Consider the following 18,207-nt stretch of genomic DNA (forward strand, 5'->3'; position numbering starts at 1 on the left):
ACTGGGCGGACACCTGTCGAAATCACCTACGTGGGAGAAGCAGAGGTGGAAAGCGTCTACAGGGCGGACGCGGCTATTACCAGCCAAGAGGACGTGAGTCACGAAATGTTCCTCCACGCCAGACTTCATCCCAGCAACAGTATCCGCCGGTGCCGAATCAGCGATTTCTGCCGCCACGTAGCGGACAGTATCCACAATGACGGGGCCCAGAATCCACCTTATGTGCACTGCAGGAGCCTATGATTGCATTAAAGGTGAGCGGAACTACTTTATCATTTATGGTAGACACTGGAGCACGCCACTCTACCATTATGACTTTACCAAATGGAAGTACGCTCTCCAATGATGGCATCTCGTTGGTTGGATTCAAGGGAGAGAACACTATCCTGCACATGACGAACCCGTTGCAGACGAAGTGCTGCTCGCAAACATTTATGCATTCGTTTGTTTATGCTCCAAGTTGTCCTGTGAATCTTTTGGGAAGGGATCTTCTCATAAGGACTGCTCCATTGATTCAATGCGGGTCAGAGGGGCTGACGCTTCAGTTCCCAGATGGACATACTTTTCACTGCGGGGGTGATTCCTCCTCGAATGTCTCCTCCCAGTTCCCTGTGGTGACTTCACACGCCATGACATGTTCCTCTGCTGACATGTACTGGGCAAAGATTGACACTGATTCCCCCGGCTGGAGGGAAGCGGAGACGTTTTGGAAAACTTGGTCCTCCTGGGTGCGACATCTCAGGTCATATGATGTGATATCGGATTGTATACATTGTACACTATTTTACGACAGATGTGGTGATGAGTTATACAGTGAAGCTTTCAGTGCAATTGTTGACAATGTTTGGGAGTTTCGTGTGGGTGATCTGTTTGCAGGACCTGCCGGAGTGGCTTTTTCGGTTGTTCTGACGGAGGAACAGTCTCGATGGTATGAGATGGCAGTACCACCTGGTGTATCTGTGCTGGCATGTCATCCTCACATTTCTTTGATGGTGTCATCCCAGCATACGGCGAAGGATTTAGGTCCATTTGTCCTGGCTTGCACAAAAGCGACGGATTGGCAGCCTTCAATTCATACAGATTTACTGTATTCCAAATCTCTTGATGCCTATTGGATTAAATCTGATTTGTTTATTTCCATGTCTGTCTTAGAACATCAACTTTTGGACCGACATCATGGCCAAGAGACATCTGACAGTGAGCTTGCTGGTGACATCTTACACTCCATGCCTGCTGCACTGTGGTCTACTGACCCGACTGATGTGGGACTGTGTAAAGTGGCACCTGTGACTTTTGAAATGAAACCTGGCTCCGTTTGGGTACCACAGTACCCGATGAAGGAGGAGGGGCGACTTGGCATCTCAGTAACAATTGATGGGTTGCTGAAAGCAGGAGTTCTTTGTAAGATGGATAGGTCTGATTACAATACTCCCATTCTCCCAGTAGTAAAGAAAAATACTGGCGAATTCCGAATGGTGCATGATCTCAGGGCGATCAATGCTAAAGTTCTGACACCCTCGCTGCCGGTGCCAAATCCTCATTCAGCTCTGTCACAGATATCTCCGTTGCACACGCATTTTACCTGCATTGACCTTGCAAATGCATTTTTTTGCATTCCTCTTGACTTGTCTATGAGGAAGTATTTTGCATTTTTGTGGAATAATGAATGTTATTCCTACACCCGGCTTCCTCAGGGTTTTGTGCTGTCTCCTGGTGCGTTCAATGCTTCTCTTAGGCAATTGCTGTCACCTCTCCAACTTCCTACTGATGTTCTTTTAGTGCAGTATGTAGATGATCTGCTCCTTGCTGCGCCTTCCGAGGAGTCCTGCCTTCAAGCTACACAGCTCCTTTTGAGTCACCTGGCTTCGGTGGGCTTGAAGTGCTCCAAAAGCAAACTTCAGATTGCCCGGCCTCAGGTTTCATTCTTGGGTCGACTTATATCGAGGCATGGAACAGGTATTTCTCCGTCGCATAAAGATGTCATTTTGCACCATCCTAAACCGACAAATGTTAAACAAATGTTGGCTTTTCTGGGTCTGTGTAACTTTTCCAGACATCATGTTCCGGATTTTGCGGAACTGACTCACGCATTGAGAGAATTGGTGAACGAAAAGGGAATGAGAAACCTGTCGCTTGTTCTAAATTGGACACAAGCTGCTGAAAACTCTTTTGTTCTGCTGAAACAATTTTTGTCTTCGGCTGCAGCTCTTGTAGTCCCTGACTACACTAAAATGTTCTTCCTTGATGTTTCTGAAAAATCCAGCAGTGTGTCGGCTGTTCTTTTTCAGAAGGGGGAAGATGGTAATAGACATGTTTGTCTTTATACATCAACACCTCTGGAAAAATATGAACAACGTCACCCGCTGTGCGCAGCTTTTGCTTCAGCATTAGCTCGCTTGATTCAGAAAACATCTCATATTGCGCTACATCATCCGCTGACAGTACGTACAGCTCATAGTACAGTACAATACATAACCAGCCAAGCATTTACTATGACAGGGGGACGACAGAGAAAGATTGAATCAGTTCTAACACAACCTCACATTTTGTTAGTACATGAGGGGATTAACATGGCAGATGGCATAATTGAGGGACAATCCCACTGCTGCACTCAACGAATTCTGGAAGACAACTCACTGAGAAAAGATCTTTACGATACCGCAATAAATGACCCAGACTTGACGTTATTTACTGATGGCTGTTGTTTTAAGGGCAATGAAGGACTTCAGTCAGGTTTTGCGGTAACACAGATGATTGGAGCATCCTTTGATCTGTTAGTGGCAGACAGACTCACAGGACCACAGTCAGCTCAAAGAGCGGAGATAGTGGCTTTGATAGCTGCACTTCAGTTAGCCAAAGATAAGACTGTGAACATTTACACTGACTCGGCGTATGCACATGTAGTGATACACACAGCCATGAAAGAATGGCAAAGAAATGACTTTATGACTGCTTCAGGGACGCCTATCAAACACCATCAGGACATACTTGAATTAAAAAAAGCTTTGCTCCTGCCTAACGCAGTAGCTATAATTAAGTGTAAAGGTCATTCAAAAACTAATGATTTTGTGTCAGTGGGAAATGATTCCGCAGACAGGGCTGCAAAAAATGCAGCAGGGTACAGCCCAACCTTACAACTGATGGTGAGTGAAGGTGAATTAGGACAAAAAATAACTACGGAAACAATTAAGCTGTGGCAAGAAAAGGCCAGTCCAGAAGAACAGAGTGTGTGGCTGGGAAAAGGAGGACAAAAGGATGAAGCAGGTGTATGGCAGAAACAAGGTAAATATATCCCATCACAGAAGCAATTAAAAAACCTGATTTCTGAAGCACATGGACTTTGCCATGTGGGTACAGAAGAAGTGATGAGACGGCTGCAGAATTGGTGGCATCCTTACATGAGACAAATTGTTAAAAGTGAACTGCAGGACTGCAATGTTTGCAATAAATTTAACAGTACGCCTACATCTAAACCTCCCCAGGGCACTCACGATCCAGAAGTGACTGCCCCGGGACAAATAATCTCAATGGATTTTACTGACATGATCAGGCCCGTACAAGGGTACCGATATTTGTTGGTAATTGTGGACTCCTTTTCCGGATGGCCAGAGGCATATCAATGCAAATCTGAAACCGCAGAGGTTGTGGTAAAACATTTGATAAATCATTACATCCCATCACATGGGTTTCCCAGGAAAATTAGATCAGATAATGGGACTCATTTCAAAAATAAACATCTACAGGAAGTAGAAAAAGCATTGGGACTAAGACATACATTTGGGTCCGTATATCATCCCCAATCTCAAGGACAGGTCGAGAGAATGAATAGAAACATAAAAGAAAAATTAGCTAAAGCACTGGCCTCATCAAATTTGAATTGGCTACAAGCTCTTCCTATTGCACTAATGAATGTGCGAATGTCATTAAACTCAGCTAAAGGCTGGACTCCATTTGAAGGTCACAAAAACAGACCATTTCCAGCTCCAAATGTGCCGCTGGAAGAGTCACACATTGAAGAACCTCCAGTACTAAAACAATTAGTGTCTACGTTCTCTAAGCTAACAAAAAAGTGGCCAGTTGCTCCTTTAGAAATAAATGATTGTGAATATGTGTGGTTGAAGGTAACTAAGCGAAAATGGTCTTTCCCCAGGTGGACAGGCCCACATCGTGTAACCGAGAGAACGTCCTGTGCAGTGCGCTTGCATAGGAAGGGGGACACCTGGTATCACCTGTCATCCACCAGGCCGGCAGGGAAACCAGCTGGCTCAACAATCCAACCTGCAATCATCGGATGTCCCGATCTAGGAGCCACGTCAACTGATGATCCAGTTTCCGGCTCAGGAGCTGTCGTTTGAGGACATCATTCAATCTTATTGAACGAAGATCAAGAGCAAGTGCCTTTTCTTGGGCAATCATTCCTTTGATCAGTCACATTTTGGGCAGAATAATCCCAGGTGACAAATCGAAGAATTTGGGTAGTCTACCCCAAATTCTTGAAGAAGAGACGAACTATTGCGACACTCTTTTCATTCAAAAAGACCTTCAAAGAACTTCATTACGAGATGGCTTCAAAGCTGAAAAACATATCCTTCTGCTGTACTGCGACCTTTCTTCTCATGATGACTTGGTACTTTTTTCAGCCTTTTGACACAACTTTGAACGCAATTACAACGTATCGTATTAAGCGAAGTATTAAGTCTACATATAATCCCTGGGTCACATTCTGGATTTATGAGAAATCAATTGCTGTGACAGTTGCTCCAAATACAAACACTTCTGTTAAAATTCCTATTAGATTCTTAAAGGGATTTGGTAGGGGGAGACAGACTAAGGGGGAAGATTGGATAAGATACTGGTGGTATTTGACAGGTCATGTACGACGAGATTGGAATGCTCTGATAACAACACAGGATGGAAGATACTGGCGTCCGGGAACTAGTGAGGAGGCAGTCTTCTTTAGCAAAAGAATAACATTGCGTAATATGGGGGGGGGGCGACTCTATATGAACTTTATTTTTCCAGAAGGGGAATTACGGTCGCCTAACACAACAATTGATAACGCCTCCTGTTTTGGATTTTTGTTGTGGGCCTGGTTCTCCGGACATGACCCATATTTCCCCATTTTAGTATGCGTAAATAAAACAATGAGTAATTTAGAACAGCCAAAAATGACTAAATACACAATGGAGAGCGGAGTGAAGGCGGTCAGCGTACCAACTGAGGGAATAGTTGAGAGGTTTCGGGTTACAAAAGGATTTTCCGGGGGCAGTAACAATTGGCTATTATTGGCGAATGAAGCGGCTCGAGCCTCTGATAAAAACAACTGTGTGGTATGTGTAGGTCCGCGTCCTTTATTGAGAATCATTCCGGCTAAAATAGATGATCACTGTATATTGGAACTAATGAATAAGGCTGTCCCCAATGTCAAATGCTCGAAATGGGATAAGGTGTATCCCCTCGTCGATTGGCAGAAAACTAAACCAGTATTTTCAAACACAGTTGCAAATAGTAATTTTACATGTATTAAAATGACAGGCACTGGAGAACAATTGGGAAAATTAAATCACATTACTCAGAGCGTGTCGATAGTAGATGTGGGACAGAAGTTCCAACCGAAATCCAGAGCGGACATATACTGGTGGTGCGGTGACAACAGAATATTTGATAAGTTGCCTTTAAATACAAAAGGATATTGTGCCCTCATAACCCTTCTCATGCCAGTACAAATCTACCCCATCTCTATTGATAACCTGTTACAAATGATTGATAATTGGGAACCAAAACCTCCTTCTTTCCAGAGGACCAAAAGACATTCTTGGCAAGAGCAGAATGTTCCCACCTACATTGATGCAATTGGAGTACCAAGAGGTGTGCCAGATGAATACAAATTAACTGATCAAGTACTCTCAGGATTCGAATCTGTAATTTGCTGGTGGTGCACCATAAACAAAAATGTAGATAGAATTAATTATATACATTATAATGTACAAAGGCTAGGAAATTGGACTCAGTCTGGCTTTGAGGCTGTACGCGGCCAGTTAGCCGCCACATCTTTGATGACATTCCAAAATCGAATTGCACTAGATATGTTGCTGGCAGAAAAGGGCGGAGTTTGCTCAATGTTTGGAGATCAGTGTTGCACTTTTATTCCTAACAATACTGCTCCAGATGGAAGTCTGACAATTGCAATTGAAGGGCTGCGAACACTCAATAAGAAAATGAAGGAGCAATCTGGTGTAGATACTTCTGTATGGGATAATTGGATTAATGTGTTTGGCCGTTATAAAGCTTTGATTTCCTCAATTTTGATATCTGCGGCTGTTTTCACTGCGTTAGTAACGATTTGTGGATGTTGTTTTATTCCATGTATTCGTTCACTTTGCCAAAGACTTATTACCACTGCAATTGAGAAACAGGATGTACAAAATAAGTCGTCTCATATGATGGTAGCTGTTGCTAATCAATGGATGTCTCCTGTTGCTTCGAATGAGGGGGATGAGGATGCCGCTGGCATTTTCCTTTAAAAACAATATCTAATGTGTTGAACTATAGAATAGTTCAAATTAGGGAATGTTAGAATTATTAACATTGTTTTTCTGTTTTACATATATATTCTTCAATGTGTTTTTGATTTTAGTTAGATATGTGAAACTGTTCCCATATGTCAGTGGAATGTGGTCTGTTTTCTCCTAAGGAAGTGAGGTGTCGGAATCCACAAGGCAGATATGCGGGAATCTGGGGTGCGAAGCTCTACAGAGTTCAATAGTTTATCTAGGAAGCCAATTGTTTACCTCACATCTGTTAAGGACTGAAATAACTCAATAGGAGTTGGCCAGATTGTATCTCACTCTGCTGACAGGACAAGATCAAAGGGGGGGCTGTGCTCTGTGTGGGGTTTTATGGGGAATCTCTGGTAGAGGGAGAAGGGGGGGCCAAGTGGCACACATCCTTTTAGGAAGTGTTTAAGATAAGAGAGTGGGTGTGTAGAATTGTGGTGACAGGAAATATCACATGCTGAGAAGAGACCAAATGGTCAATGACGGGGAGGGAACGATTTCTGTATATATGCATGCATGAACTTTGAGAAGAACACATTTGTGGGTGAGCTGCGATGATTGAGCAGTAGCTCCAAGTGACTTTCAGAATCTGAAATAAAGCTGGCAAACTTGTTCACAGATTTCAACTTTGAATTTATTTGAACACGCAGAAACAAAAGGAATGATTTCCAACAAGTCTTATGGTCATGACTGGGATCTCATGAGTGGGATCTCATCAACAATGTAATTAATGATGTGTTTAAAGTCTGAAGTCCAGGTGGGCTGTTTGGAACCGCCCTTCAAGATAGTATAAAAAGGTTGTAAGTGTCTGTAATCGACACACTAGCGAGGAGCAGTTGTGCTTTTGTAAACCCGCTGTGTCCAGAATATTCTGCAAAATAAATCCTTCGAAGGTCCTGTTCACCGATCTCAAGTCTGTATTCAATGAATCAACAATCTGTCTACCCGAACAACAACGAACACGCAGAAGACAAAGATAGTCTTCTAACACTATCCAATCTTTAACATGAAATTATTTGTGAAATTTTTAACATTTTTAAAATTGTAAAATAGCACTTGACGTCGCTACAAATATATGCATTATTATTAAGTTTATTACTGCTAAATTTTGACATGGACGTGTCTGCTGCGTTGCGACTAGAATTCCCCCAGTGCAGGCTTTCCATGTATGGGGTGGTCATTAATCGCATGTTAAAAAAATGTGTGGTGTTAAAGGAGCTTTAAATTAAATTAAAAATAACACCCCTAATATAAATCCTGGTGCTGTCAAAGTTAAAGCGTATTGCATTAATTATGAATTAACGCAGATTAACCACACTATGAATTTTGACCATAGATTATTCTCTAGCGTGACAGCGGATGGTTACGTTTAAGGTAGCACAAGTTGTGTTTGAGCAACAAACATAATTTCATGCATTAAAGTAAAGCATTTAATGAATGTTTGCGTATCACATTTAGAATATTTGTTCATGTCAAAATATCGGGGCAATTTTTTTTTTCCATTTTAAATGATGCAAGTAATTAACTGATTAGAAAAAGTGGAGGATGAGCGTGTGCAGTGGATCAAAACATGTTGAAGACGTCCTCATAACATTAAATGTCAAAATAATTAACACATAACCGGTGCTTTTCAAATTTGGCGGGGGGAAAAATTTAGATAAAAAAGCCTTTTTTACTCAGCGATTAATCGTGATTAATCAAAATTCTAAAATGTGATTAATCTGATTACATTTTTTTATCGTTTGACAGCTCTAATAAACACACACACACACACACACACACACACACCCCCCCCCACACACACACACACACACACAGTTTTGTTTTTTCAATATGTGCAGCCCTACCATCATATTGCCTTTACAATTGCATTCAAGTGTTAGATTTGAAATGGTATTTTGGTAAAAGTTGTAAGATCTATTTTTGTTTTCTTCTTTTCAGATCAAGAAATTGACGAAGAGGCTTTCATTCTTTTAAATGTTGAAACCATCAGGAGTCTGATCACCAAAGTTGGCCCAAGACTAAAACTTACAAAGCTACATAGAGAACTCGTAAGTTATTGCTATACTAAAGTAGTGTTAGGTGTCAAAATTCTCAAGGCAGGTGTGGCGTATATATGCTTTAAATGTAAAAGGCAAATTCTGGGTGATCTCAAGTCTCTCTTATCACATTTACGCACAGTACATAATGTAAATAGTTTATCCACATACTTCCAATGTTGTGAAAGTGGTTGTAGCAGAGTATTTACTTACATCAGATCATATAGAGGGCATCTACAAAGGGAACATGAAGACAACCAGGCCTTGGCCCAGCCTTGTAATCTACCCAATAAGGCTGTTAATATTTTTGTTGCTGAAGATTTTGAACACGTTCAAGATGATCAAATGGAGGAACATGATGACAAATGGGATGAATTACAACAAGATGGAATCACAGAAAGAGTAGCTCAGGATATACTGGATGGGGAATTTTGTAAAGCTCATTCCTTCATTTTAAAAGGTGTCAATCCCGTTGTTATACAATGATGATTGTGAAACTGCCAACCCCCTTAGGTCAAAGACAGTTGTTCACAAGTTAGGATTCCTCTATTTTATCTTGAAGAGTTTACCTACAGACCTACTTTCCAATTTGCAGCCTCACTTCCTTTTGGCAGTATATAAAACTGACGATTAAAAAATATATAGCATTGATGCAGTTTTGCGCCCGATTGTGGAAGAAATTCAGTGTCTTGAGAGGGATGGCATTGCTGTTAATACTCATCACTTAAAAGGGGTTGTGAAATTCACAGTTGTTCAAGTTGTAGGAGACAATTTAGGATTGAATGCTATTCTTGGTTACAATGAAGGTTTCTCTGGAAACCATGTTTGTCGAGTGTGTAGAGTGCACAGAGATGTACAGAAAGAACAGACACGGGAAGATCCTACACTGTTGCGTGATGTTCAAACTCACAAGGCTGATTTGCAGACTAACAGCTCAAAGACGGGTCTTAAAAGGGATAGGGTCCTCAACAGCCTGTCTTTTTATCATGTGACAGACATAGCAGTTGACATAATGCATGACATCCTGCAAGGGGTCGGGCCATACAAAGTCAAGTTTGTGTTAAGTCACTCATTCAGCAAAAGCTTATAGCTTTTCTAATATAGGAAACAAGCCCTGCATAATAGGGAAGAATGATCTAAGTAACCTTGACAGCCCCCTGCGGCAATCTGCAGCTCACAAGTCGTGTTTCCTGAAGTTACTTCCCCTAATGATAGGTGAACTCATCCCTACAGACAACAAGGAATGGGACCTTCTCCTGCTTTTACTCATCTGCATGGAAATAATTTTCTCTCCATCTGTTACGCATGCAGTAACACACTACCTAAGTGAAATTATCGAAGAGCATCACTGTCTTTTCTTGGAGCTCTATCCAAAACTGCATTTGCGTCCAAAACACCATTTCATGCTCAATTATCCCAGGGCAATTAAAAAACTTGGACCATTGATATATTTGTGGGTAATGCGGTTTGAGAGAAAACATGCATTTTTTAAGCAAGTCAGTCATGTTACTTGCAACTTCCGCAGTAATTGCAAAACAATGGCGTATAGACACCAAATAATGCAGTGCTACAGTTTCATGTGTCTGTGTTCCGTGTTCAGCCACACTACAGAAATTGTTCCAGGGTATACAACTTTCCTGGCCAATCTTGAAGGCTACAAAGAGATACAGAGTGGTCTGACAGGAATTATATGTACCAGTCAGAGTTACATTTAAGGGTACTACATTTAGACCAGGAATGTGCTTATGTCCTATGACGAAGACGGAGAGCCGCAGTTTGGGCTTATAAAAGTAATTTTAGTTCCGGGGAAAACTTCAAATGTAGTTTGTTGTTCAGAGATGGAAAATTATAGGTTTTGAAAACCATTTCTTTGCTTATAGTGTGATCCCTACCAAAGATTTGTTGTCTGTTGATGTGAAAGAGCTGCTTGACCATCACCCACTTCATGCAGTCGAGTCATACAAAGAGGATGATGACATGCTGTACATCTCCCTGCGCTATATACATTTTTAGGCTGCTGTTAGGCATCTCAGTTGCCCCTTGTAAATATTGTTAAAGTAATGAGGAAAAAAACACTGCTTTGTTCTCATAGAAATAACATTAACCACAAATATTATTAAAACGATTTCTGTGTGTGGTGAAATTGAAATATTAGGGCACAAGATCAGTATTTCATCATTCACTAATGACTGAGATACATGTTTGGACTACTGGGATAAGGAACTACATGGACTCAGAAATGTGTAAGTACAAAAATCTGTTTTAATTGCAAACTAAGACACTAAATACAAATTGAAACTAACCAATTTCATCCTAGGCTATGGCATGTTTGTGACAAAGATCATGTTGCACTTAATCCTAGTCTGTAAACTCAATATGACAATTTTTCTGTGCTTGCAGAACTTTTCTTTGCTGCAGGATGCTCCAAATGTGCCCACACCAACTGAGCCAACACTAACTGAACCACCTGCAACAGCTTGTAGGAGGCAGGATGCATCTGACATGGCCATTGTTGATGAATCAGGAAGTCAATTACTGGTTCTACAGCAAATTGCTGTGTTTGTAAGTTTATTTTTCTTTTCTTTTCAAGCTCTGGTCTCTCGAAGACACCGTAGTACACGTATCAAAATTGTTGCATTATCTTAGTTCACCATTAGATGGCACTAAATTCTTCACATTATCAATTTCTACGTAGCTGCTTCTGTGGAAATGAGGGGGTGGGGGTAGGGTAGGGTGGAAACACCGTCTTCACCCTACAACTCCCCTCCTGGGGGCGGCTGGGGCCTGGTTGGGGTGGATGGCGGGGGTGGATGGGGGGAGGGGGGGTCATGGGGGAGCGGGGGCTGTGGACCGGTGGGGTGCCTGGCGGGCCTGCAGTGCCCCGTCCTGCTGCGTTGGGTTGGGGGCGCGGGCCGTGTTGGGGTGGGGGGCGCTCCTGCTCCTGGGTTTGCTCTCCGGCCGGTGGCCCCTGAGGTGTTGCGCTTGCTCTGTCCTGGCAGGGGTCGACGGCTCCCCTCTTTGGTGGAGATTTTCATGCATGCCAGATCCACCACACCAGCATCTATCGAAACTCAGACACAATCTGCTTCCTCCTCAGGTCATTGAATCGGTGGAGGCTGGTGTCTGTGGATCTCACTCGGCTTCGTCTGTCCTTCCTTCCTTTCCTCAGTCTCTCCTTCGGTCTCCCTAATTTTTTTTGGATTTGTTGGAATTTAGATGTTTCTGGGGTTGGGGAAGAATTCTGGTGGGTGGCCTGGTGGGTGGTGTCTGGCCGGTGCTGGATTTCACTTTCCTTTGCTTTCTTTGGTCCCCTCGGTTCTCCTGACGGCGGTGTTCGGTTTAGGTGAACGGTATGGGATTTTTTCTAATAGGTTCTTGGTGAGCTAACGGATACACATACTCACCCACATACAAAAAAAAGAAAAAAAAAGAGCAATGATGATGACATTACCGAATGAACAATACTGAGCTCTTTTTGAAGAAAAAAATTCATTTCGGTGCATCCCTAGTAATTAGCCATTTTTAACAGCTATTGTCTTTTTGTTAGGATATCCGACAAATTCTTTCTACCACTGTAAGTGGCTGTGAAATTACCAAAAGCTTGGATGAAACAGGTATCATTTCCCAGAAAAGGGCGAATTTCCTTAGTCCAAATACTGGTGTCTGCTCTTATTGAAATATTTGGTGAGAGGTAAGTTGTTTATAGGAGGCATGACTTAAAACTCAAAATTTAGACACATTTTTGTTATGGTTAGTCTTGGTGCATGCACACATATTAGAGCTTTCAACCTCCAATGTCTAAGATATTTTCAGAATCTGGCTGCAAATATTTACAATTGTAAAAGTGTATGCAATGCATTTGTTTCACAATATTACTTTCTGAAATTTGCAGCTGCAGAGTCATTTTATTTGTACTCATGTTACTGCCAGCAATGGTAAACTGTGCTCATTTGCAGGCCGATGACAAAAATAAAGGAGGCTTTTGCAAAGTCACTGGTAGAGGCATTCTCGTCGTTAAATGACGGCATAGACTGTGGCTATGCGAGTTAAACACACAGTCCTACCTAGTAAGACAAATAAACACTGATAAAAAAAAAAAAATCAGAAGATTTGAATGCATTTGTTTATTTAAAAAAATAAATAATGCAATATTCTTGAGAAATTAAAGTGGAAGTCAAGTCAACTGAAATGAGATTACAGTGCTCTTTGGCTTGCATTCCAAATGTTGGAGCCCCTTGTTTTCTGGATATGGCCATGTGTCATTCCCAATGCGGCAAAAGGCACTGATGTCAATTTCGGTCGATAAAGTAAAACATGGCTGAGCCCTGAGATGGCTGTAAACGGGTGAATTAATCCTTTTTCTTTTCTGAAATTTTTTGTTCATTCGGTAATTTTACCGATTCGCCATGTCATCTTCATTGCTCTCTCTCTCACTTTAAAAAAAAAAATCTATATATATATATATATATACTTTTTTTTTTTATAAATTTGGCTTTGGGATGTCATTTATTCACTGAGTGTCAGTATTATATGATTCTCCTAAAGCTACAGTTACTACTAATGGGATTACATCTAAGAGTTTTACTCTACAAAGAGACACAAGACATGGATGCCCACTGTCCCCTTTATTATTTGCAATATTTATTGAGCCGCTTGCATTAGCTATACGCCAGGAAAGAAGGATTCAAGAAATTCACTCCGGTGTAACAGAACACAAAATTAATCTATATGCCGATTATATTTTACTTGATTTAGAAAAACCTGCTATCCCGTTAGGTTATGTATTTCTGGACTAAAGCCTTAGAAAAACTTTCCGCTATCTTTGACTGTAGGATACCTTTATCTCCAAACTTGTGTTTGCTAGGTAACCTAACAACAACTGACTTACCACGTAAACAAATTCTCAACTTGTAGCCCTTACTATCACTAAAAAAACAATTCTTGTTAACTGAAAAAATAAACAAACTCTGAAAATCGACCAATGGTCTACCTCCTCATAAATCACATTTTAATGGAAAAAACATCTGCCTCGAATAAAAACCAATTATAAAAATGTATACATACATGGTCTAGATTCTTTTAATCTAAATCTGGTTACTTAATTCTACCTGTTAGCGAGAGCCACCACGTCGCGATAACTTATATTGCTGTTTCTGTATTTGGCAATTTGTAACTAATGGTTGTGTTTTTATAGTCAGGAAACCAGTTGCTGCCAGCAGGGTTGAGCAGGCCCTTCTTGTCTTCTCCTCCCCCCGTCCCGTCCCCCTCCCCTGTCCGCCTTCCTCCCCCTCCCCTGGGCTGGGGGCTCCATCCCTGGCCCGGGTCTCCAGGGGCTGGGTGGTGGTGTTGTGCCTTCCCCGCTCCAGTGAGCCTCTTGGCACCTCGGGCGGGCCCCAGTATCCGGGGGGCGAGCCCTATCTGCGTCGGGCTTGGGCGCGGGCCGAGTGGGGGCGCTCTGTCCAAATAAAGTCAGGGTACTTAGGTAAAAGCATTGTGTCAGAAGTGGGATTTGAACCCACGCCTCCAGGGGAGACTCAACCTGAACGCAGCGCCTTAGACCGCTCGGCCATCCTGACGGCTTTTTCTTACAAAGGTCGGTTGTTTTTTGGTTTGGTTCATTGGTACAAGCTAGATGAAGAGACATTTTTTTCCATTCAGTCAGGTAAAAGCATTCTGTCAGAAGTGGGATTCGAACCCACACCTCCAGGGGGGACTGCGACCTGAACGCAGCGCCTGCGTTTTCTGGGTTTGCTCTTCAGCCGGTGGCCCAGGGGTTGTGCTTGCTCTGTCCTGGCTCTGTCTTTGGTGGAGGTTTTCATGCATGCCAAATCCACCACACCAGCATCTACCGAAATTTAAACACAATCTGCTTCTTCCTCTGGTCGTTGAATCGGTGGAGGCTGATATCTGTGGATCTCACTCTTCATCTATCCTTCCTTCCTTGCTTAGTCTTTTCTTTGGTCTCTTGAGGTCTCCCTAATTTGTTGGAATTTAGATGTTTCTGGGGTTGGTGAAATATTCTGGTTGGTAACCCGAGAGTAGTAGGTGATCTGGTCGGTGCTGGATTTCACTTTTCTTTCTTTTCTTTGATCCTTCCTCGGGTCTCCTGACAACTTTACGACTCTAGCTGGATTCTGAAGTATTCGGTTTAGGTGAACGGTATGGGATTGTTAATAGGTTTTAGGTGAATTAATGAGCACACACTCACACGCATGCACATATGTGCTTCACTGTTGTCAACTTAACCTTAATAAAATAAATAGAATGCCTGCATACCGCATAGACCAGCATGGTTTTGTTGTGTTTCTGTGGTGGTCAACAGAAAAAGCTAAACCAAACAGCCAAGATTTAAAACAGCTGAACCTTCAATCAATGGGCAAGTTACCCACTATATAAACTGAGGCACAGCCGCCCAGGAGGACCAGCATGTTGCTGAAGTCCAGTCCAGCCAGGAGCAGATGACCAGCTGGAGTCTTGCTGATGTCACCACCAGCTACCATCAGGGCAACGACAGCATGTTGGTCTTGCTGGATGGCTTTGGTTCAGTTGGAAGAGCGGGTTGCTCTGCAGTGGCTTAATTAGGTGTTCGAATATTAGATGTTTTGTTTTGCCATTGCTGCTGATGCTGTTTTGCACAAGACCAGCACGAAAACAGAACAAAACCATGCTGGTCTATTCTGTTAGACAATAAAGTAGGGGTGTCTGATAAATTATGACCTGAGATCACATTAAGGAAATTTTGAACATGTTCAAAAAAGAAAAACCATTAACTTTTGCCAAACGTTTGCGACCTGGAGCAAACCCTGGCAAGAAATCAACATTCGCTACGTTCACAAACATTCGCCCCTCAGTAGGATACAGGTTTAAATGTAGTTGGGAACCACACGAGTAAATGATTGCTGCTGCAATCCAATTTTCACTCAAGTCTAGCTGGAACTGCGTTTGTAACAACGGAGAGAAAACGAATATGAACATCAAATGTGTATGAGTTCAGAAGGGCCTCTAAGATGAAAAGTAAATATTTATATTAACAATGTTATTTTGCACAATCGTATTTAAGTCTTGATTTTCCCTATTAAAATTTAAACAAATCAAAATTACATTTAAGTTTAACTAAATAACCATACCAGATATCTAATTTTTAAATAAAGCTGACACAACATTTTTGTATCTTTAGCTAAATTGAAATACATTTAAAACAGTATATTGACAAAGAAAGAAAATGTTTTTAAAAATGTATGAAGAACATTTTAATGTTGTTTGAAGTCTCTCAGTGGTGGACGTTTGTGACCAGGCTGAGATATGAATGTTTCAGACAAAATTTCCAGGAAGTTCCTGGGAGATCATGACAGCGGTTGTCATATATGCTAATTGAAAACTTTTCACTGCAAAAAGACTTTACCTGTTTTTTCTTGTCTTTTTTTTTTTGATCTCACAGGACTTTTTAGTTTTGTTCAGCGAGGCAGCACCAAAACTTTTTGAGAAATAGCTGCCCCACTATGCAGAAAAGGTTTTGCATCTTGCAGACCAAGATGGGAAACTCCCATGCTATTTTGATGGTGACATGCCACTAGGTAAGTTTGTTTTGTAGCAAAACACGTATGACTGTTGGGTTACAAAATTATTTTTTATATTTTTTTAGATACACTATTACTGTGGGTTTTGCTGATTTATTGCTTATTATTGATGATAATACCCTATGGGCCAAATCCACTAAGAATGCATTGCGTGCCAAAAATTGCTCCACATATGCACACGAAGCTTGCTCCCTGTTAATATCCAATTCACTCAGGATATTGCTCTAATGATATACCAGCGCAAACGTGACACAAAGTTTGACAGCTGGGAGCAAATTTGTGCCTCATTTAACACACGTGGCAATGGATTTGCACCAAAAACACACCGGTATATAACAGTTGTGAAAAAGATGAAATAATCAGAAAGTGAGGTTGGACCGAGGAGGTGCAAAAAGCGTTTTCCTCATTTAGTGTTATTAAAAGGAACCCCGACTGTAATGACAAGCTTGCTCTATATTATTCATTTGGTTGTTATTAGCATATCTATGAGATTCATTTTTCAAAAATTATTTCCAGTTTAATACATTTCGTAGATACTTTATTTGGACGTATGCCGCCATTGTTATTTACGTCAAAACGCATTCAGTGCGTAATGACGTAGAATGGTGGCTGGCTCTCTGCTGAGCAATGTAAAAGAAAGCAAGGTAAGCCTCCGTAGCGTTACTAAAGGGACGATCAAAACTCTTGAATGCGTGTGGTGAATGATGAGAGCATGGCGTGATGGAGGGTGGCTCTACCGATCACATGTTTCTTTAGAAACGCTAGATTCTAAACTTGCTTTCTTGATGCGCGTTTCACATTGCTTTATTTGGATGGACGCCGCCATTGTTATTTACGTTGCAGTGTTTCCTCTAGGATTTTTTTCAGCAGCGTCCTGTCCTGTTTTAAGCTTGCTTTAATACAACCAGTGAAATAAAAAACACTTTGGGAAGCACTTTTTCTTGATAAACCCTATATATTTTTCCTTTCCAACCATGTCATACTGACAGGACATTATTTGCTTTCAGATGCCAAAGGGGAACTGGCTCTATGGCTGCCACCCACCCTGTTACCACAGGCAGTGTACATAATTGACAGAAAGGCAATCAAGCCCACCATTGCTGAGGCCCAGTCAGCAAAGCCTGTAAGTAGTGAAATATGATTTGAAAACTGCATTTAATTCATTTTCTTTGTATAATTTATATTATTATTGTACCCTAAATTGGCGTATGATTTCATGTCCATTCAAATGACATGCATTTCTGGCGTTCTGTGTGTGCCTGCCTTAGGTTGGAACAAAGGTGGTTGAATATATCCAGCAGGCTGAAAGAAGGCCCCTACCCCACCGTTCTTGGGCTTGGGGCAAAAACTTAATGTGCCTTGCAATCATTTGTGATATTTGCAGGCCTTGCACATCCTCGAAACACGCTGCTTGGTGCAGTTGACCTCTGTTTTTAAATATTTTACGTTTGACATAAACTACCCAAAGCAGTGTGGCGGGTGTGGGTGGGGGTTGAGGGGGTTGTGGGGGGAGCGGGGGCTGTGGGCCAAACAGAGTGCCTGGTGGGCCTGCAGTGCCTGAGGGGTGCTTGCTCTGTCCTGGATCGACGGCTCCCCTCTTTGGTGGAGGTTTTCATGCATTCCAGATCCACCACACCAGCATCTACCGAAATTCAAATACAATCTGCTTCTTCCTCTGGTCGTTGTATCGGTGGAAACTGATGTCTGTGGATCTCACTCTGCTTCATCTATCTTTCTTTCCTCTCATCAGTCTTTCCTTTGGTCTCTTGAGGTCTCCCTAATTTGTTGGAATTTAGAAGATTCTGGTAAGTGCTGGATTTCGCTTTTCTTTGTTCCTTCCTCGGGTCTCCTGACAACTTCACGACTCTAGCGGGATTCTGAAGTATTCGGTTTAGGTGAACGGTATGGGATTGTTAATAGGTTTTAGGTGAATTAATGAGCACACACTCACATGCACACACACTCGCACATACAAAAATAAGAAGAAAAAAAAGAAAAAAAAAGACAGAGAGAGCAATGATGACATATCGAATT

General features: G+C 41.8%; 1 non-coding gene across 1 annotated transcript; it reads right to left on the reverse strand.

Annotated features, from left to right (window-relative positions):
* Positions 1-14,090: 14,090 nt before the first annotated feature.
* trnal-gag (transfer RNA leucine (anticodon GAG)) lies at positions 14,091-14,172 on the reverse strand. Its single transcript is given in 2 exon segments — positions 14,091-14,125; positions 14,129-14,172. It is a non-coding gene; the product is annotated as a tRNA-Leu (tRNA).
* Between the last annotated feature and the right edge of the window lie 4,035 nt (positions 14,173-18,207).

This window comes from Leptonotus elevatus, chromosome 4, assembly GCF_054856555.1.
Source record: "Leptonotus elevatus isolate MCC_2025b chromosome 4, RoL_Lele_1.0, whole genome shotgun sequence".
Taxonomy (NCBI): Eukaryota; Metazoa; Chordata; class Actinopteri; order Syngnathiformes; family Syngnathidae; genus Leptonotus; species Leptonotus elevatus.